This window comes from Mastigoproctus giganteus, chromosome 2, assembly GCF_048544385.1.
Source record: "Mastigoproctus giganteus isolate SK-2022 chromosome 2, ASM4854438v1, whole genome shotgun sequence".
Classification (NCBI taxonomy): Eukaryota; Metazoa; Arthropoda; class Arachnida; order Uropygi; family Thelyphonidae; genus Mastigoproctus; species Mastigoproctus giganteus.
The window spans coordinates 212,671,376-212,693,472 of record NC_143576.1 but is presented as its reverse complement, the minus strand read 5'-3'; the positions used below and the strand labels follow the sequence as shown (position 1 = coordinate 212,693,472).

The window sequence follows — 22,097 nt, the reverse complement described above, 5'->3', positions numbered from 1 at the left end:
CTACCCACTGGCTGAAGGTAAATTTCTGCAGATCTATCCCGGCAACCATCCTTAATCAATTTGAATTTATGCCCCCACCCAAGTGTGTAGTTGGTCTCAATTATGATTAAAGGATTACATCAGAATTGAGCCACCTAGTGGTTCATTTATTTGCAGATCCATAATGCATGAAGAGTCACTAATGATAACCAGATCAAATGTACTGCTTTCTCTCATTGTCTCTTCTACATGCTGGTGTAGAAAACAGTCGTCCAATAAATCTAAAAGTCTTACTACTGTGCGAGTGAAAACTGACGAGACTTGTGATTGAGAAGAAAAACTCATGGGATGCATATAAATTATCTGGTGATACAGAAGCCAATGGTAGGTACAAACTAATCTGTAATCAAGTCACAAAGGAGGTTAGGCAAGCTAAGGCAGATTACAAGAAGTCTCTGGCAAAAAATACCAAGAAATGCAACAAAGATTTCTTTACTTATATTAACAATACAAGGAATGGGCTGAATTACATTGGTCTACTTGATATCAGCAGTGTGACTGTTAATGATCCTGCTTAGGTTGCTGACAAACTGAATGAGTATTCTGCAGCTACATTCCCACAAAAGGAATTCTTTAGAGAAGTTAATTCCAGAAGCTTATCGAACTCTAACAGGAAGTTGAATGCTTTTGTACTAAGTAGGTGGAAGACAAATTAACATAAGAAAGGCTCCTGGGGTAGATTAACATAAGAAAGGCTCCTGGGCTCCATAACATAAGATAAACATAAGAAAGGGATCTGTAGGGATCCCTTTAAGAAAGGGATAAGTAGATGGGATCTATCTAATTATTAAGGGAAGCAGCAAAAGAGATAAGCAGATGCTTAGCCATAATCATGAGAGCATACTTGGATTCAGGGGAAGTATAACCTGTGGACTGAAAAAGTGCAACTGTATCCACATTTCACAAAGGGGGATGACTAATTGCAGACCTGTTAGCTTAACTTTTGTTCCATGGAAAATAAAGGAGTCGTTGGTTAAAGAAATACAGTCAAAGCTCAATATAATGACTCTGTAGGAGAATGAGAAAAACAGTTGTTATATTGGAAGGACGTTATATCGATTGTTCATAAAATCAGCAACAAAACAAGCAAAAGCTTGAAAATTTAATGTAATGCTGCTAATACAATACAGTATAACCTTATTTATAATATGTACTATAGTATTAAACAAGAAAATTATGAGTGTAAATTTTGCATTGATTGTAGAGTGCACTAAGGTTACAATTAAATTGTAAATTTCATTACATATGCTACATTTCTATCAAAACCTAACAGGAGAATTGTTTCATACTTTAAAATAATCTGTTCAAATACACTATTTAAATGGTAGAACATGTTTTAAAAGAGAATTATGAAGGTGAGCAATAGCAGTTATTTCACTTTCACAGTTAGGCTGCGCTTGAAAATATCGACATACAAGTTCTAATCCTTGATGAGCAGCTTTCACTGAAACTTTTTGTTCAACCACGGTAGGTTCCTCATCTTCATCACTACAAATTTCAGATGATTCCATTACATTTACAATGAGTTTCTCTTCATTCATACATACCCTTAAACATTCAATGTCAGCATTCACTTTAGCATTAGTAGAGGCATTTGATGCAACAAAGCAAGCTTATGCAGCATCAGCCAAAAAAAAATAATAAAATAAATAAATAAATAAAAAATAACCACTTCCACTTCACCCCTCTGTTAGTTCGAAATACCTGTCCATCTGAGCCTTAAACTTATTTAGGCTATCAACTTCCATGACAAGGGATGGAAGTCTGTTCCACCAACCAATCACCCACTGGCTAAAGGCAAATTTCCTCATGTCTATCTTACATCTGTCTTTCCTCAATTTGAATTTATGCCCTCTCAGGTGATTATTCTGAGCAAGAGGAAGAATCCCATCAGCATTGAGCATGCTCAAACCATTCAAGACTTTATACACCAATATCAGATCACCTCGCTGGTGCCTAGTCTCCAGACACTGTAATTTGCAAAATTTAAGCCTTTCTTCGTAAGAGCACCCCTTTGTTCCATTCACCAATCTTGTTGCCTTGCTCTGTACTCGTTCCAGCATCTCTACATCCTTCTTGAAATGATTCCTCCAGACCTGTATACAGTACTCTAAGTGTGGCCTGACCATTGCCTTATACAAGGGAATAATCACCTCCTTATCCCTGCTAGAAAAATTCCTATATATCATTGACAATACACCATGAGCTACTCTTGCAGCCCGTCTGCACTGCTCAGAAAACTTCATATCTGCCTGCACAACCATCCCCAGGTCCCTTTCATTCTCTACCACTGTCAGTGTAGTACCACAGAGTTGATATGTTGCTCTGGGGTTGCTGTTCCCCATATGTAGTACTTTACATTTGTCAATGTTAAACTTCATTTGCCACCTCTCAGTCCATCTGCTCAACCATTCCAGATCCTGTTGCAGTAGCACAGTGTCAGTAGTGTCCTTGACAACCCTGCCAACCTTTGTATCATCTGCAAACTTGGACATTAAGCTTGATATACCATCATCAATATCATATATAAATACAGAAAACAATAATGGACCCAATACTGAACCCTGAGGGACTCCACTAATAACATTAGTCCACGATGAGCAGTGTCCATTGATTACCACTCTCTGTCTTCTCCCCCTCAACCACCCCTTTATCCATAGCAGCAATTTGCCTCCAATGCCACACTGCTCCAATTTGCGCAGCAGTCTTCCATGTGCAACAGTATCAAAAGCCTTTCTAAGATCCAAGTATATAATATCAAAGTTATTCCCTAATTCCAGTTCTTTTGTGACTGCATCATAGTATCCAATCAAATTGGTCAGGCAAGACTTCCCCTTAACAAAACCATGCTGTGTCTGAGCTATAACTGAAGTCTTGTCTAGATGATCCTGCAGTGCTTCTTTAACCAGTGCCTCCATTAATTTTCCAGGAACAGAAGTTAAACTAACAGGTCTATAATTACTTGTGTCGCCCTTTGATCCTCCTTTGTGAATTGGGGTCACATTTGCACATCTCCAGTCCATGGGAACTTCCCCTGAGTCCAAGGAAGCTCTCATAATTATGGCTAAGGGTTTGCTTACTTCCTTTACTGCCTCCTTTAATATAACTGGATAGATCCCATCCACCCCAGGTGCCTTTCTTGTATTTATCTTCAACAATTTCTCCTCCACTTTACTCTCAGTTATTACAAGATTCTCTAGCTTACTGCTACAGTTGAAAACACCTCTGGCATTCCCCTCGCTGAATAACTCCTCATGTGTGAATATCGATGCAAAATATTCATTTAGTTTGTTAGCTACCTGAGCAGGATCATCAACAGTTGACCCATCAATATCAAGTGGGCCAATATGATTCATCCCCTTCCTTCTAGAGTTTACATAAGTAAAGAACTCTTTGCTGTATTTCTTTGCATCCCTTGCCAAAGATTTCTTGTAATCTGCCTTCGCCTGCCTAACCACCTTTGTAACTTGGTTACAGATCAAGTTGTATCTATCATAGGCTTCTGTGTCACGTGTTAATTTGTATGTATCCCATGCATTTTTCTTCTCTGCCATATGTCTCATTAGTTCATCTGACATCCACTTAGGCCTAAACCTTGAACAATATTTCTTAGTTGGTATGTAAAGCCTAGTAGCTTCCAAGATAAGTTCTTTGAATGCTTCCCATTTTGAATTTGCTGTTGGTAACATCATCAGTTGGTCCCACTGTATAGAATTTAAATACTGTCTTAGTCCATCGTAGTCGCCTTTACGAAAGCAAAAAATAACCCTTCCCTTTACCCCTAATGGTAGTTACCTCTTTGAGTAAATCCCACTTCAGCACACTGTGATCACTGCCACATAGTGGTTCATTTACCTGCAGATTCTTAATGCAAGAAGAATCACTACTGATAATCAAATCAAGAGTATTACTCCCTCTAGCTGCCTCCCGAACATGCTGATGTAGAAAACAATCATCCAATAAATCCACAAAAGCCTTGCTAGTGTGTGAGTGACCAGCCCCCAAATTCCAGTCAATATCTGGGAAATTAAAATCCGCCATTATAAGACTCTCTGATTTACTGGCCCACTCTATTTCCCTGTAATATTTCTTATTATACTCATCAGAGTCATTAGGCCTGTAGCACACTCCTACTCTCAATTTTGATCTCTCAATGCTTAGGTCACACCAAACTGACTCGACACTGCACCGTCCAGCAATGTCGACTGGCTTCACTTCCTTGGATTTTATGTGTTTCTTAACTAATAGCATAACCCCTCCTCCATTCCTATCCTGTCTATCCTTTCTGTAGACATTGTACTCGACAAATTCCAGTTCTGCATTCCTTATATCTGTGTGACACCACGTCTCTGAAATCCCCACAATATCTGCCTTTGATGTTTTGAGCAATACCTCAAATTCATCAAATTTATTTACTAAACTCCTAGCATTGGTGTACACGCAAGTATATATGCACCTGTTCTCTTTCTTAGCTACCCTAACACAACCCATGTGTTTACTTGTACCCCAATGATTCCCAGCAGTCTCTGAAATATCCTGCATCTTATTTTCCAGGCTGCGGCTGATTCCAATAGAAGCAGTGCAAGAATCACTTTCACCTCTGCCAGGCTACTGTTAATCTATTAGTCCTTGTATCCCACCCAATCTAGCAGTTTTCCGACCCACCTAACACTGCCTCGATAGCATCAGCAAACATTCTTGCACCCTTTCTATTTAAATGTATCCCATCCCTGTAGAAGCAGTCTCTCCTGTTAACAAGTACAGACCAGGCTGAAAAAAATTCTACCCTTTGAGTCTTGCACAATCTTTCCAGGGCCGAATTGATCGACAGGGCTCTCATCATATATAATCCCTACTATCGTGTGTGGGCAGAATTGCAGACACTTTCAAATTCAACCCTAATTCACTGCTTTTTTTCAACAGTGACCTGTACTTGTTAAGTAATTCCGCCGGTCTCCTACTCTTAATATCATTTGTGCCAACGTGTACAACTATATCACCTTTTGTGCCCTGAAAAGATGATATCCGCTCTACAACGTCATTAACCTTTGCCCCTGGCAGACATACCCTGGTCCTGTTCCACCTATCCTTTTTACAAAGCATGTTTCCCGTTTCCCTGACAATAGAGTCACCAGCAACTACTAGTTCCTTTGGGACCAGCGCATTCTGCCTTGGGGGCTGCCGCTGTGTTGCGTGACGACCAAGTGCAAGCTCTGGCATTGGTGTGGGCAGCTGAGAGCTTGATGGGCCCCTCACTTTTAATCCTTCAAGGGCATCCACCCTGTCCAAGCTCTCATATAGGCCCATAACAACGCTGAATTCAGAGGGCAACTGCGCCCCTCAGTTCTCCCCTGAGCCACAGCACTCCCATTAGCTTGAGCCTTTTGCTTTGCTGCTCTGGTCTGAGTCATGATTTCGATTTAATTTCAATAAAATTTCAATTTCAGTACAAAATTAAAACCGTAAACTTATATCCCAACACAGTTATAACGCTATATTTATGTTTCAGTATTGAGTGTTATCTATGAAATCCCTTTATATAACTTCCGTATCAAGTTAAGTATTAATTATTTATTTTTTTACAAATTATTTATGTTACATACCCAAAATCGTTATATGTATAGTTAAAAGTACAATTAAATTGACAATGAAGTTCAACAAGATTAATTATCTGATTAATTGACAATATTATGTACTATACTAAACTACAGTGGTACCTCGATATACGAGTGCCCTAATATACGAGTGTTTTGAGATACGAGCCGCCGAGCGAGCGATATTTTGCTTTGAGATGAGAGCAAGATTTGAGATACGAGGAATCGCACACTACACCGCTGCACACGACCCCAACATGCGGGGCGCATGTTGGGGTCGTGTGCAGCGTCTAACAGTTTCTCCCACCTCAGACTAGACCTCAGTCTGTGTGCTTGTTTCCCTCGTTTTCGTAGCATTTTTGATAAGTTGGGTTCGCGTTTTTTGCTTTTTGTACATTTACAAAACATTATCAGATTTATTTTTATAACCATGGGTCCGAAGAAGAAGATGATGTCTATTGAATTAAAGCGTGAAATCATAGAAAAACATGAGCAAGGTGTGCGAGTAATTGACTTGGCGAGGATGTACGGGCGTAGCACATCAATGATATGTACTGTGCTTAAACAGAAGAAGTTGATAAAGGGTATAACGCCAGCCAAGGGCGTTACAATAATTTCTAAGCTCTGGACCTCTCTCCATGAGAAAATGGAGAAACTACTGATGGTGTGGGTGACAGAGAAGCAGCTTCAAGGAGGATTCTTAACACAAAGTATCATATGTGAGAAGGCAAGAGCGATTTACGGTGATTTGCTGAAGCAGATCCCACACACTTCCACAAACGAGGAATCGGAAGACTCGTTTAAAGCCAGTCGGGGCTGATTTGACAACTTTAGGAAAAGGACCGGCATTCACTCCGTCGTCAGGCATGGTGAGGCAGCAAGTTCAGATGTGAAGGCAGCTGAGGTTTACATCAAAACGTTTTCCGAACTGATAGAAGCCAAAGGATACATCCCTCAGCAAGTCTTCAACTGTGACGAGACAGGGCTTTTCTGGAAAAGGATGCCGAATAGGACTTACATAACGGCAGAGGAGAAGACGATGCCAGGTCACAAACCCATGAAGGATAGATTAACTCTAGCACTTTGCGCCAATGCGAGTGGCGACTGCAAAATCAAGCCTCTGCTAGTATACCATTCGGAAAATCCCAGAGCCTTTAAGTCACATAAGATTTTAAAAGAAAAACTACAAGTTATGTGGAGGGCAAATCCGAAGGCGTGGGTCACCAGGAAATTCTTTGTGGAGTGGATAAACCTGGTGTTTGGCCCTTCTGTTAAAAAATATCTACAGGAAAACAACCTACCCATGCAAGTCCTTCTCGTCCTCGACAATGCCCCTGCTCACCCAACAAATCTCGAAGATGATTTACTCGAAGAGTTCAAGTTTATAAAGGTTCTCTACCTACCACCCAACACCACTCCTATCCTGCAGCCCATGGATCAGCAGGTGATTTCTAATTTTAAGAAGTTGTACACCAAGCACATTTTTCGGCGCTGCTTTGAAGTGACGGAGAACACAAACCTTACCCTTCGAGAGTTCTGGAAGGACCACTTTAACATCGTGATATGCCTAAGAATTATTGATCAGGCCTGGCTGGGTGTTACAACGAGGACCTTAATATCTGCATGGAAGAAGCTGTGGCCTGAGGCTGTAGCTGAAAGGGCTTTTGAAGGATTGGAACCCGAAGTGTCAGTGGTAGAGGAGATTGTTTCTCTGGGAAAATCCATGGGTCTGGAGGTGGATGAGAGAGATGTGAACGAACTTGTCGAGGAACAGACTCAGGAGTTGACAACCGAAGAGTTACACGATCTACATTCGCAGCAGCATATGGTGGTTCAACGAAAAATTAGTTTTGAAGAGGAGCCAGAGATGGAGAAGGTTATCTCTACAAGAAATATAAAGGAGATCTTGGGAATGTGGGAGAAAGTTGTAGAGTTCGTGGATAAAAATCACCCCGAAAAAGTTGCAACTGGTCGTGCATCGGAGTTGTTCAACGAAACTTGCCTAACACATTTCCGCAATATCCTGAAAGGGAGGAAGAAACAAACCTCCTTGGACAGTTTTTTTAAACGATCTGCAGGTGAAAATGAGCAAAGCGTGACAAAAAAAGCGAAGACCAATGACGAAAATTATACGCTTCCGTAAGCACTTCACCTTTTCTTTTATTATGTTTCTATAGAATATGTATTTGTTATTTATAAATAAATGTTTCTTCTTGTAAATACAGTACATTTTTCTTATTCAAAAACACTTAACAAAAACAACTGAGGTGGATTTTTGGGAGCTGGAACGGATTAATGGCATTTCAATTAATTTCAATGGGGAAAATTGCTTTGAGATACGAGCAATTTGACATACGAGCAAGGTTACGGAACGAATTAAACTCGTATGTCGAGGTACCACTGTATATTAAGCTTGTGCTATCTATTATCGCGTAACAATGGCGGCAATTTACGTATAGTAAACACGTGGATTTGATACCCTTTCCAATACTAAGTAATTCCTACAAAATCTCTTATCTAAGTTACTTTAAACTAAGTATCGTAAATAGGAATATAAAGCTACTCTAGAAAATAAGTTAATATGCCAATTTAAGCTAATAAAACAGAAAATAAATCAGAAAAAACTTCTCAGTTCCAGGAGCAGCAAAAATGTAAGTCCGCACAGGCTACACTCAATCTCAGACCACTTCTGCGTAATCTTTGAAGCCTAAGTTTTCCTGTAAATTTATGTGACGATGCACATGCTCAAATATTTCTTCCCTATTATCGGACTGTTCTTTGCAATTAATAGAGGAAGAAAAATACAAAACTTCACACATTTCATCATTCAAAGAGGTAAATCCAGCATGTTTGAAGCAGTTGGCGATCGCTTTTTCATCAACTTCGTCTCATGCTGAAACAAATACATTGCCTGCAGGATGTCGATTTCACATTGATTTTTGCTTTCAAGACATAGGACAATTTTGTTTAATAGCATTCTACAGTAGTTTTTATTTAATAATTTTCCTTACATTCTTTGTGGCGTCAATGTAAATGGCTGCATTTTTGCCACACTTTTTGAAAAACAGGCCATGATGAGTTTTAAATTTCCGGAACCATCCATTTGAACTTTTAAATTCTTCAATATCCATTCGATGCACAAACGAAACAATAAACATACACTTGATTCAGCCTTAGCTTTTAAAAGATTACCATCTACAGGAACATTTTCTGCACCCAACATCATCATTAGTCATTCCAAAGGCATCTTCTTAAGATGCAGATACTTTGCCTTTTGTGCTCAAATCCTACCCAATGCAACAGATTTCTCTAAACTTTCATTCTTTTCCTGATCTTTCAGAATAGTGAATGAACAGAGTACTCTTAGGAATACCAAACTGATTGGTGAAGTCAGCCTTAGAATGCACACCATTATCTAGTTTGCAAAATCCTAATTTTATCTGTGATTGATAAAGCCATCCGCTTTCTTGGAGCCATACCAATAAACATACACTCGAACTAATGAAATGAACTTCTAGCCGATGTTCATTTCATTATCTCACTGCGAGAAAAGAACATGGGAAATCTTAACAAATGATTTAACATGGTCAGGCTGCAATTACTTCAATGTATTTGAAGCATTCTGCCATTTTTAAATGTAAATATTGTAATAAAAAAGTAAATATTAAGATTAAGAGATAGAAATTTGTTTTGGGACGTTAAAAAGAGGGTTCCTATAAAGCTCTTCAACTGTAATGCAGTGCCATCTAGACAGGAATACAGTTATACTTCAGACATAGCATGGGTTTGTAAAGGAAAAATCTTGTCTGACCGATTTGATTGGATACTATGATGCAGTAACAAAGGAATTAGATGCAAAAAATAAATTCGATAACATATATTTAGATTTCAGGAAAGCTTTTGATACTGTTGCACATAAAAGACTTCTATACAAATTGGAGCACTGTGGCATTATAGCCAAATTACTGCTATGGATAAAGGGATGGTTGAGTGGGAGAAGAAAGAGAGTTGTTATTAATGTACACTGTTCTTCATAGACTAATGTTATTAGTGGAGTCCCTGAGGTTCAGTGCTGGGCCCGTTATTGTTTCTACATCTAGTGAAACCCCGGGGGCTCATATCTAGTGAGTATGGGCTTGGCAAACCCAGGGTCCTGAGCTGGATATCATCATTCTTCTCTTTCTTGGTGATTCCTTTCTACTCTCTCTCTCTCTCTCTCTCTCTCTCTCTCTCTCTCTCTCTCTCTCTCTCTCTCTCTCTCTCTCTCTCTCTCTCTCTCTCAGGGGGGTAACTTGGGAATTTTTTTTTTGGCTGGTGCAGCATAAGCCTCAGGCTTCCTTGTACCATGTGGCCATTAATAATAATAATAATAATAATAATATTTATTAATTATATTGATGAATGTATATCAGGCTTAACATCCAAGTTTGTAGATTATACAAAGGCTGGCAGGGAGGTTAATGACAGTAATCAGGGTAAGCTGCTGCAACAAATATAAACAAATTAGGATAATGGATAGAGAAATGGCAGTGCAAGGTACTGAATATGGGTAGCAGTAATCCCAGATTAACTTACCACTGTGTGGTACTACATTCAGGGCAGTGGAAAATAAAAAAGACCTGGGGTAATTGCAGTCAGATATGAAGTTCTCTGAGCAATGCAGACAGGTTTCCAGGACAGCTCATGGAGTTTTCTCTATGATATACAGGAACTTTGCTAGCAAGGAGTGATTATCCCACTGTATAAGATAATGGTTAGGCCACATCTTGAGTACTGCATACAGGTCTGGAGGCCTCATTTTAGGAAGGATGTAGATTGCTGAAACAGGTGCATAGTAGGGCAACAAGATTGATGAAGGGAATGAAAGGGTAGTCTTATCAAGATAGGCACCAAATTGCAGTTTCTTTACACTAGGCATCTATGAGATGATCTGAAAGAGGCTTTGAATGCATTGAGCAAGCTTAATGCTGATGGCATTCTTCCTCTAGCTCAGACTACACACAAGGGGGCAGGCATAAATTCATATTGAGGAAAAGGATGGTTGCAGGATAGATGTGAGGTTTGCCTATAGCCAACAGTGGTTGATTGTTGGAATAAACTTCCATCTGATGTTGTGGAGATGGGCAGTTTGAATAAATTCAAGGAAGAACTACTAGACAAATTATTAGAGAGGTTGACTTGGGAGGGTTGGGGTTTTTTTTTTTTTTTTTTTGCTGATTCTTTATAAGCTTGCCTCCTTACATCATATGCCACTAATAATAATAACCCCTAGTTCCAGTCAATATCTCGAAAGTTAAAATTGCTCCCACCCTAAGTTCTTTTAGTAATCTCCATTGCTTTCTTAATTGAGAGAAAGAGGTATCAACCCAGATGATATCGATGTAATGCAATGGAAATGAAAATAGGTAGAATAAAATTTGCTTTTCTTTCTTTTAATAACTAAATAATCACGTCAAACTATTTTCAGGTATTTACCACAGCTGTACACTTAATAAAATTAATTTTAAAAAATTCACTAAATTTTTTAAAAATTCTGCTATTTTTTGTGAAATCCAGAGAAATCCATGGTACCAAAATACAGCATCTCTATCATATATCTAGAGTTAGCAGCTATGTATTTATAATTATGTCTGTAAAATTTTGCTTACTCATAGTTACAAATATAATCCCCTACTATATAATTGTTTCTCTATAAAAATATTTTGACTGCCATTATTTCAACTCAAAACACTTTTTTTTTATTTTTTACTTTTTTTAATTAATTTATTATTTTTTAAGTATTTAAGGAACTAGCACAATTCTGAGAATTATGCAAGATGATTCAAAAAAGAAATATTCACGTTCAAATATTCATTAAGCACTATAACTCATATTATAGTAAATTTTAATAAACAAAACTATACACACATTGAAATTATTTTTGACCTCCACTACTCAAAAAGGTATTTTCTATCACATCTATTGAGCAGTAAAATGGCTTCCCTGTGGGATTAAGCATTTTGTGTCACCAGTTTCCAAAGAAAAATTTAGTAATTAGTGCTGAATCTGATTTTCAAATTCACTAAAATACAGACTACACTACACATAAGCCAATTTACAATTTGTGTAAGAAGTTTGAAAGCAAAGGCAATGGAAAGAATCTGGATTCTCCTCATCACACTGATGAAACAGAGCAGCAACATGTAAGTAAGAAAAGCCTTTCAGCAGAGTGCACAAAATTCCACTTTATAGATGTAGATATGAATTGAATATGCCTCAAATTCAAGCATTTATTTTGAAAGCTTAAGCTCTGCTAGTGCAAGCATTAAAACCAAATGCTAAATAAAATCATTGCAAAGTCACTTGGATGGAAAAATCATCCACTGCAACATTTGGGCATGGGCACTGTAAATCCTTATCAAGTCAGAGCATGAACAGGAATGCCCAAAAAAAAAAAAAAAAAAAAAAAAAAAAAAACAATTTATGCCATTTCACATTGGAAAATTTATCAGCATTTTTTTTTAATTGAAAATATACCTAGCCAATTTACCTAGCCATAATGAATAACTGACTTCAGCCTCAGTTTCATGGTTTCACTGATTTATCTTCCAGCAAAATGGTGTGGCCTTCATTTTAATATGGACAGGCGAGAATGTCTGGGCACACACTACTTCAGCAGTGGACAGGTTGTGTAGCAACACAATTTTTCTTTAAGAAATTAACTGTGTTTGGACATTTGTCTGCCTTTTGCAGTCATAACATTAAAAAATTCTGTAGAGCAGAAGCAAATCCGATATGAATTAAAAAGAGATTAAATATATTTTCCAGATTTCATCTTCAGATATTAGCATTAGTAGAGGCATATGATGCAAGAAAGCAAGCTATGCAGCATCATCCAAAAAAAAAAAAAAAAAAAAAAAAAACACTCCCATTTCATCCCTCTGTTCATTCCAAATACCTGTCCAGCTGAGCCTTAAATTTATTTCGGCTATCAACTTCCACAACAAAGGATGGAAGTCTGTTCCACCAACAAACTACCTGCTGGCTAAAGGCAAACTTCCACACATCTATCCTACATCTGTCTTTCCTCAATTTGAATTTATGCCCTCTCTGGTGATTATTCTGAGCAAGAGGAAGATCCCATCAGTATTGAGCATGCTCAAACCATTCAAGGCTTTATAAACCTCTATCAGATCACCTTGCAGGTTCCTAGTCTCCAGACACTAATTTGCAAAATTTAAGCCTTTCTTCATAAGAGCAACCCTTTGTTCCATTCACTAATCTCATTGCCCTTCTCTGTACTCGTTCCAACAGCTCTACATCTTTCTTAAAATGAGACCTCCAGACCTGTATACAGTACTCAAGGTGTGGCCTGACCATTGCCTTATACAAGGGGATAATCACCTCCTTATCCCAGCTAGAAAAATTCCTGTATATCATTGACAAGACACTATGAGCTACTCTTGCACACCATCTGCACTGCTCAGAAAATTTCATATCTGCCTGCACAATTACCCCTAGGTCCTTTTCGTTCTCTACCACTGTCAGTGCAGTACCACAGAGTTTATACGTCACTCTGGGGTTACTGCTTCCCCATATGTAGTACTTTACATTGTCAATGTTAAACTTCATCTGCTACCTCTCATCCCATCTCCTGAACTTTTCTAGATCCTGTTGCAGCAGAGTACTGTCATTAGTACCCTTAACAACTCTGCCAACCTCCGACTCGTCTGCAAACTTGGACATTAAGCTTGATATACCATCATCAATATCATTTATAAATACAGAAAACAACAATGGACCCAATACTGAACCCTGAGGGACTCCACTAATAACAGTCCATGATGAGCAGTGTTCATTGATTACCACTCTGTCTTCTCCCACTCAACCATCCCTTTATCCATAGCAGCAATTTGCCTCCAATGCCACACTGCTCCAATTTGTGCAGCAGTCTTCCATGTGCAACTGTATCAAAAGCCTTTCTAAGATCCAAATATATGATATCAAAGTTATTCCCTGCCATCCAGTTCCTTTGTGACCACATCATAGTATCCAATCAAACTGGTCAGGCAAGACTTTCCCTTAACAAAACCATGCTGTGCTCCGAGCTATAACTGAAGTCTTGTCTAGATGATCCTGCAGTGTTTCTTTAACCAGTGCCTCCATTAATTTTCCTGGAACAGAAATTAAACTAACAGGTCTATAATTACATGTGTCGCCCTTTGATCCTCCTTTGTGAATTGGGGACACATTTGCACATCTCCAGTCCATGGGTACCTCCCCTGAGTTCAAAGAAGCTCTCATAATTATGGGTAAGGGGTTGCTTACTTCCTTTGCTGCCTCCTTTAATATAACTGGATAGATCCCGTCCACCCTGGGTGCCTTTTTTATGTTTATCTTCAACAATTTCTTCAACAATATGATATTCTATTTTACTTATGTTGTTGTTATTCAGTTTTTAGGCGCATTAGCAACTAAGGCCCTGTTTCTCCGGGGATATGCGGTGGTCAATCCCTGACCTTTCTGCATCCTTTGTATTTGGTGGTCATGGGCTCGAACCCCGGTCTAATATTTTACTTATATTTTCCTTTTCAGCATTCTTTTTGATGACAATGATTTTTAACAGAAGTGCAACATTTCTCTCTCAGAAGCGACTTTGAACTTTTAAAAAGAAAAAAAGAACACTAGAGGAAGAAAAGATTTTTCCAAAACAAACAGGAGAATTATACTTTTTTAAAAAAGTAGAAAGTAAAATTCAATACCTTATTTATCTACAAACAATTACTGTTCCTAAGGGATACAACACCCATAAACACTAATATATATAACAATATGATTCAATAACTTGAAAAATCAGAGAGGAAAAGGTCTCGCAACTGAAGGCAACATCTGCCTATGATGACAGGATGGAATGGAATAAGGCTACAATGAGACAGAAGCATTTTCAATTGCCCTTCACAAAACTACACATGCTTCAGATAATGCACATCATCCAGTGTTCATTAGAGATGTGGACCGTGACTTGAAAATAGCCAAAGAATTACTGGCCTTAATACCACTGAAAGGTGCCACAATGGGGCATGACATATTTCAAGGACTACAAGAAAAGTGCATTGAAAAATGCCAATTGATCGTGGAAGGAACTTGAAGCTTTGGCTACAGATGGTAAGCCAATGTGTTCTGAAAACACCAGCATGGTTGGATTGATGAAGAAAGGACTTAATATTCACAATATAGCAAAAACTGCTTCCCTAGTATACAATTTGCATTTCACACCAAAAAGTTCTTTGTGGCAAAAAACTATATATGAAGGAAGTTATGGATGCAGTTTTTAAAATTGTTACTTTTATACAGATGTGTATAAAATTGAATTAATTCATAAGCAGTTCATTCCTTTCTATAGAAATTTTCCATACACCTAAAAGTATAGAAAATTTCTATATCATTTTTCATATATATCATATTTCTATATTGTAACATTTCCTTGACAGTTTAGTCAAGGAAATGTTCTGAAGCATTTTTCAGCTTTTAAAGAGAAGATGGATTCGTTCATGAAAATGAAAAACACGCAGGTACCCCAACTTACTGATATACTTTTATTTGCAATATTAGCATTAGCATTAGTAGAGGCATATGATGCAAGAAAGCAAGCTTATTCAGCATCAGCCAAAAAAAAAAAAAAAAAAAACACCCCACTCCCACTTCACCCCTCTGTTCATTCGAAATACCTGTCCAGTTAAGCTTTAAATTTCTTTAGGCTATCAACTTCTACAACAAGTGATGGAAGTCGGTTCCACCAACCAACCACCCGCTGGCCAAAGGCAAATTTCCGCACATCTATCCGACATCCGTCCTTCCTCAATTTTAATTTATGCCCACTGAGGTGATTATTCTGAGCAAGATGAAGAATCCCATTGGCATTGAGCATGCTCAAACCATTCAAAGCCTTATACACCTCTATCAGATCACCTCGCCGGTGCCTAGTCTCCAGACTCTGTAATTTGCAAAACTTAAGCCTTTCTTAATTAATAGCATAACCCCTCCTCCCCTCCTGTCCTGTCTATCCTTTCTATACACATTGTATTCCCCAAATTCCAGTTCCCCATTACTTATATCTGTGTGACACCACATCTCTGATATCCCAACAATATCTGCCTTTGATGTTTTGAGCAATACCTCAAATTCATCAAATTTATTTACCAAACTCCTAGCATTGGTGTACACGCAGGTATACATGCACCTGTTTCTATTCTTAGCTACCCTAACACAACCCATGTGTTTACTTGTACCGCAATGACTACCAGCAGTCTCTGAAATATCCTGCATCTTGTTTTCCAGGCTTCTGCTCATTTCAATAGAAGCAGTGCAAGAATCACTTCCACCTCTGCCAGTGGCTACTGTTAATCTATTAGTCCTTGTATCCCCCCCAACTAGCAGTTTTCCGACCCACCTAACACTGCCTCGACAGCATCAGCAAAAATTCTTGCACCCTTTCTATTTAAGTGTATCCCATCCCTGTAGAAGCAATCTCTCCTGTTAACAAGTACAGTCCAGGCTGAAAAAAATTTTACCCCTTGAGCCTTGCACAATCCCTCCAGGGCCGAATTGATCGACAAGGCTCTCATCATATACTCCCTCCTATCGTGTCTGGGCAGAATTGCAGACACTTTCAAGTTCAACCCTAATTCACGGCTTTTTTTCAACAGTGACTTGTACTTGCTAAGTAATTCCGCCGGTCTCCTACTCTTAATATCATTAGTGCCAACGTGTACAACTATATCACCTTTTGTGCCCTTAAAAGATGATATCCGCTCTACAACGTCATCAACCTTTGCCCCTGGCAGACATACCCTGGTCCTATTCCACCTATCCTTTTTACAAAGCATGTTCCCCGTTTCCCTGACAATAGAGTCACCAACAACTACTAGTTCCTGTGGGACCAGCGCATTCTGCCTAGGGGGCTGCCTCTGTGTTGCCTGATGACCAAGTGTAAGCTCTGGCGTTGATGTGGGCAGCTGAGAGCTTGATGGGCCCTCAATTTATTTCCTTCGAGGGCATCCACCCTGTCCTTCAAGCTCTCATAAAGGCCCATAACAACGCTGAGTTGTCGCCTGATTTCCTTGCACTCCTTACATCGCGCACACACAAAGACATCCCCCTTGGCAGTATCATGTCCCGTACCCGACTGCTCCGCAAACATCAAGCAAACAGTGCATTTTAAAAGACTGTGATTCAGAGGGCAACTGCCCCCCTCAGTTCTCCCCTGAACCACAGCACTCCCATTAGCTTGAGTCTTTTGCTTTGCTGCTCTGGTCAGAGTCATGATTCCGATTTAATTCAATAAAATTCAAAACAAAAATTAAATCCTTAAGTTATATCCCAAAACAGTTATGTTATATATATTTTTTTTCGGTATCTAGTGTTTTCTACGAGTTCCCTTTATACAACTTCCGTATCACGTGTACCACTATAGTTATGTATTAATTATTTGTTACGATTAAGTCGTTATATATATATATATAGAGTTAAAAATACTATTTAATTGACAATAAAGTTTATCAAGATTAATAGATTTACTGATTAATTGATAATATTATATTATGCACTATACTACACTAAGCTTATGCTATCGTGTAAAAATGGCGGGAATTCACGAACGGTATTTCTACGGACTCGTAAGTATTGATTTGCTTCCAAATCTCGCTATCTCAATTTAGAATAAACTAAGGATTCTAACTAGGTCTATAATCTACTTATAGAAGATAATTTGATATAACAATTGGTTAATAAATCGACTAAATTTGGTTAAAAAAAAAAAAAAAAAAAAAAAAAGACCTCTCGTCCAATTTGTGACACGTGGATTTGATACCGTTACCGATACTAAGTAATATCTACAAAATCTCTGTCTAAGTTAAACTTTAAACTAAGTATCGTAACTAGGAATATAAAGCTACTCTAGAAAATAAGTTAATATGACAATTTAAACTAATAAAGCAGAAAATAAATCAGGAAAAACTTCTCTGTTTCAAGAGCTTTAAGGATCAACGTCCGCACAGGCTAACCTCGAACAGATGTAAATGATCACTTGAATGCCTTAGGTTAAAACTACAAAGCTGAAAGCAAATGGTTAACAGAAATGTATGACGATACTAAATCACCCAAAGGGAAACTTGGTTTGTGAAAGGAACACGTGGCTGCTGGCAATTTAGTTTACATTAGCATAGGCACATGATGCAAGAAAACAAGCTTCTTATATAGCATCAGCTAAAAAAAAAAAAAAAAAATCAAATCTAATTTCAAACATCCACTCGCTCCAAATGTTTGTCTTGTTCTGCCTTGAATGTTTAAGCTATCAATTTCTACAACGACAGATGTAAGTTTGTTCCAGCAATCAACCACACGCTTGCTAAAGGCAAACTTCCACACATCTATCATACAGCTGTCTTTACTCAATTTTAATTTATGCCCTCTCAGGTGATTATTCTGAGCAAGAGGAACAATCCCATCAGCATTCAGCATGCTCAAACCATTCAAGGCTTTATACACCTCGATCAGATCACCTCGCAGGTGTCTAGTCTCCAAACACTGTAATCCACAAAACTTAAGACCAACATTTTGTTCCATTCACTAATCTTGTTGCCCTTCTCTGCACTCGCTCCAGCAGCTCTACATCCTAACTAAAATGAGACCTCCAGACCTGTATACAGTACTCAAGGTGTGACCTGACCATTGCTTTATACAAGAGGATAATCACCTCCTTATCTCTGCTAGAAAAATTCCTGTATATCATTGACAAGACACCATGAGCTACTCATGCAGACCATCTGCACTGCTCAGAAAAATTCATATCTGCCTACACAATTACCCTCAGGTCCTTTTCATTCTGTACCACTGTCAGTGTAAAAACACACAATTGATAAGTTAATCTGGGGTTACTGCTTCTCATATGTGATACTTTACATTTGTCAACGTTAAACTTCAGTTGCCACCTCTCAGCCCTTCTGCTCAACTTTTATAGATCCTGTTGCAGCAGCAGACTGTCATTAGTGTCATTAAAAACCCTGCCAAGCTTCATATCGACTGAAAATTTGGACATTAAGCCTGATATACCATCATCAATATCATTAATAAATACTGAAAACAATAATGGACCCAACCCTGACGGACTACACTAATAATATTAGTCCACGAAGAGTAGTGCCCGTTGATTACCATTCTCTGTCTTATCCACTCAACCATCCTAGCCGACCGGGCTAGCCGAGTGGGTAAAGTACCTGCCCGGCAACCCAAAGGTCGCGGGTTCGATTCCCGCCTCGGGCTTGGATCAAAGTACTGCAAAAACCTTGGGAGGTGCAGTATGGCCACAGAAGCCGATGCGCCAACAACTACCAAATCAAAAAAAAAAAAAAAAAAAAAATCAATCACTCAACCATCCCTTTATCCATAGCATAAATTTGCCTCCAATGCCACACTGCTCCAATTTGTGCAGCAGTCTTCCATGTACAACAGTATCAAAATCCTTTCTAACATCTAAATTTCAAAGTTATTCACTGCATCCAGTTCCTTTGTGACCACATCATAGTATCAAATCAGATCAGTCAGACAGGACTTCCCCTTAACAAAACCATGCTGTGTCTGAGCTATAACTGAAGTCTTGTCTATGCAGTGCTTCTTTAAACAGTGCCTCCATTAATTTCCCTGAACAGAAGTCAAACTAACAGGTCTGTAACCCTTTGATCCTCCTTTGTGAACTGAGGTCACATTTGCATATCTCCAGTCCATGGGTAGCTCCCCTGAATCCAAGAACTCTCTCATAATTATGGCTAAGGGTTTGCTTACTTCCTTTGCTGCCTCCTCTAATATAAATGGATAGTTCTCATCCACCCCAGGTGCCTTTCTTATGTTTATCTTCAACAAAGGAAAGGCACCAGGGGTTATTTCCCTAACTTAAATTTCTTAAGTAAAGTTAAACCAAATCTTTGAAGGAGTTTACATATATTATTTCCAATTTACATAAAGAGTTGATACAGAATTTTATTATTTTAAGGGACTTGAGCCACAATTTAGCCTTTTTGAATACATTAACTATTGCAGATTTGACTGATTTGATTTGGTAGTTGTTGGCGCATCGGCTTCTGTGACCATATTGCACCTCCCAAGGTTTTTGCAGTACTTTGATCAAGCCCGAGGCGGGAATCGAACCCGCGACCTTTGGGTTGCCGGGTAGGTACTTTACCCACTCGGCTAGCCCGGTCGGCCAACTATTGCAGATGACAATTTTCAAGTGTATGATTTTATTGGCACATTAGCAAACAAAGTTACGACATTTATAAATTAGGTTTCATAAACAATATAAAGAGGTTTTTTAAAAAGGATTCTAGCAGAATCCAAAAAATGGAAAAAAGGTGCTAAGGAGAATGCTAGTCAGGATCATTAGTTTATTCTGAATTGAGACAGCAAGATTTGGAAGATAATTAATACTTAAGTGTCCGTAGATTTACCGTTCATATCTTGCCGACTTTGTTATAGGATACGATATATCCCGAACCAGATAGCGTTAGTACAGTATAGTATATAATATAATATCGTCAATTAATCAGCAAAATCTATTAATTTTGTTAAACTTCGTTGCCAGTTAAATTGTACTTTTAACTAAATACATATAACAACTCAGATTACAAACGTAACATAATTAATATATAACTTTTGATGCGAAAGTTATATAAAGGGAACTCGTAGATAATATTTGATACTGAAAAATATATGTAGCATTATAACTGTGTTGAGATACAAGTTTAGGGTTATAATTTTGTACTGAAATTGAAATTTTATTGAAATTAAATCGAAATCATGACTCAGACCAGAGCAGCAAAGCAAAAGGCTCAAACTAATGGGAGTGCTGGGGCTCAGAGGAGAACTCAGGGTGGGCAGTTGCCCTCTGAATCACAGGCTTTTAAAATGCACCGCTTGAATGATGATTGTGGAGCAATCGGGTACGGGATATGATATTGCCACAGGGGATGTCTTTGTGTGTACGCGATGCAAGGAGAGTAACGAAATCAGGCGACAATTCAGCATTGTTATGGGCCTATATGAGAGCTTGAAGGACAGGGTGGATGCCCTCGAAGGATCTAAATCAAGGGCCCCATCAAGATCTCAGCTGCCCACATCAACACCAGAGCTTGCACTTGGTCATCACGCACCACAGTGGCAACCACCAAGGCAGAATGCGCTGGTCCCACAGGAACTAGTAGTTGTTGGTGACTCTATTATCAGGGAAATGAGGAACATGCTTTGTAAAAAGGGTAGGTGGAACAGGACCAGGGTATGTCTGCCAGGGGCAAAGGTTGATGACGTTGTAGAGCGGATATCATCTTTTAAGAACACAAGGGGTGATATAGTTATACACGTTGGCACTAATGATATTAAGAGTAGGAGACCGGCAGAATTACTTAACAAGTACAGGTCACAGTTGAAAAAAAGCTGTAATTTAAGATTGAATTTGGAAGTGTCTGCAATTCTGCCCAGACATGTGTCGATCAATTAGGCTTTGGAAAGATTCTGCAAGGCTCAAGGGGTAGAATTTTTTTCAGCCTGGTCTGAACTTGTTAACCGGAGAGACTGCTTCTACGGAGATGGGATACACTTAAATAGAAAGGGTGCAGGAATATTTGCGGATGCTATCGAGGCAGTGTTAGGTGAGTCAGAAAACTGCTAGCTTGGGGGGGGGATACAAGGACTAATAGATTAACAGTAGCCACTGGCATAGGTGAAAGTGATTCTTGCACTGCTTCTATTGGAATGAGCAGAAGCCTGGAAAACAAGATGCAGGATATTTCAGAGACTGGTGGGAGTCATTGCGGTACAAGTAAACACATCGGTTGTGTTAGAGTAGCTAAGAAAAAGAATAGGTGCATGTATACTTGCATGTACACCAATGCTAGGAGTTTAGTAAATAAATTTGATGAATTTGAGGTATTGCTCAAAACATCAAAGGCAGATATTGTGGGGATTTCAGAGATGTGGTGTCACACAGATATAAGGAATGCAGAACTGGAATTTGGGGAGTACAATGTCTACAGAAAGGATAGACAGGATAGGAAGGGAGGAGGGGTTATGCTATTAGTTAAGAAACACATAAAATCCAAGGAAGTGAAGCCAGTCGACATTGCTGGACAGTGCAGTGTCGAGTCAGTTTGGTGCGACATAAGCATTGGGAGATCAAAATTGATAGTAGGAGTGTGCTATAGGCCTAATGACTCTGATGAGTATAATAAGAAACTGTACAGTGAAATAGAGTGAGCCAGTAAATCACAGAGTCTTATAATGGGGATTTTAGTTTCCCAGATATTGACTGGAATTTGTGGGTTGGTCACTCACACACTAGCAAGGATTTTGTGGATTTATTGGATGATTGTTTTCTACATCAGTATGTTCGGGAGGCAACTAGAGGGAGTAATACTCTCGATTTGATTATCAGTAGTG

General features: G+C 38.7%; 1 protein-coding gene across 1 annotated transcript in view; it reads right to left on the bottom strand.

Annotated features, from left to right (window-relative positions):
- Nucleotides 1-22,097, bottom strand: part of LOC150090042 (muscle calcium channel subunit alpha-1-like) — a 1,145,904-nt gene that overhangs the window by 450,127 nt on the left and 673,680 nt on the right. The window lies entirely within an intron of this gene.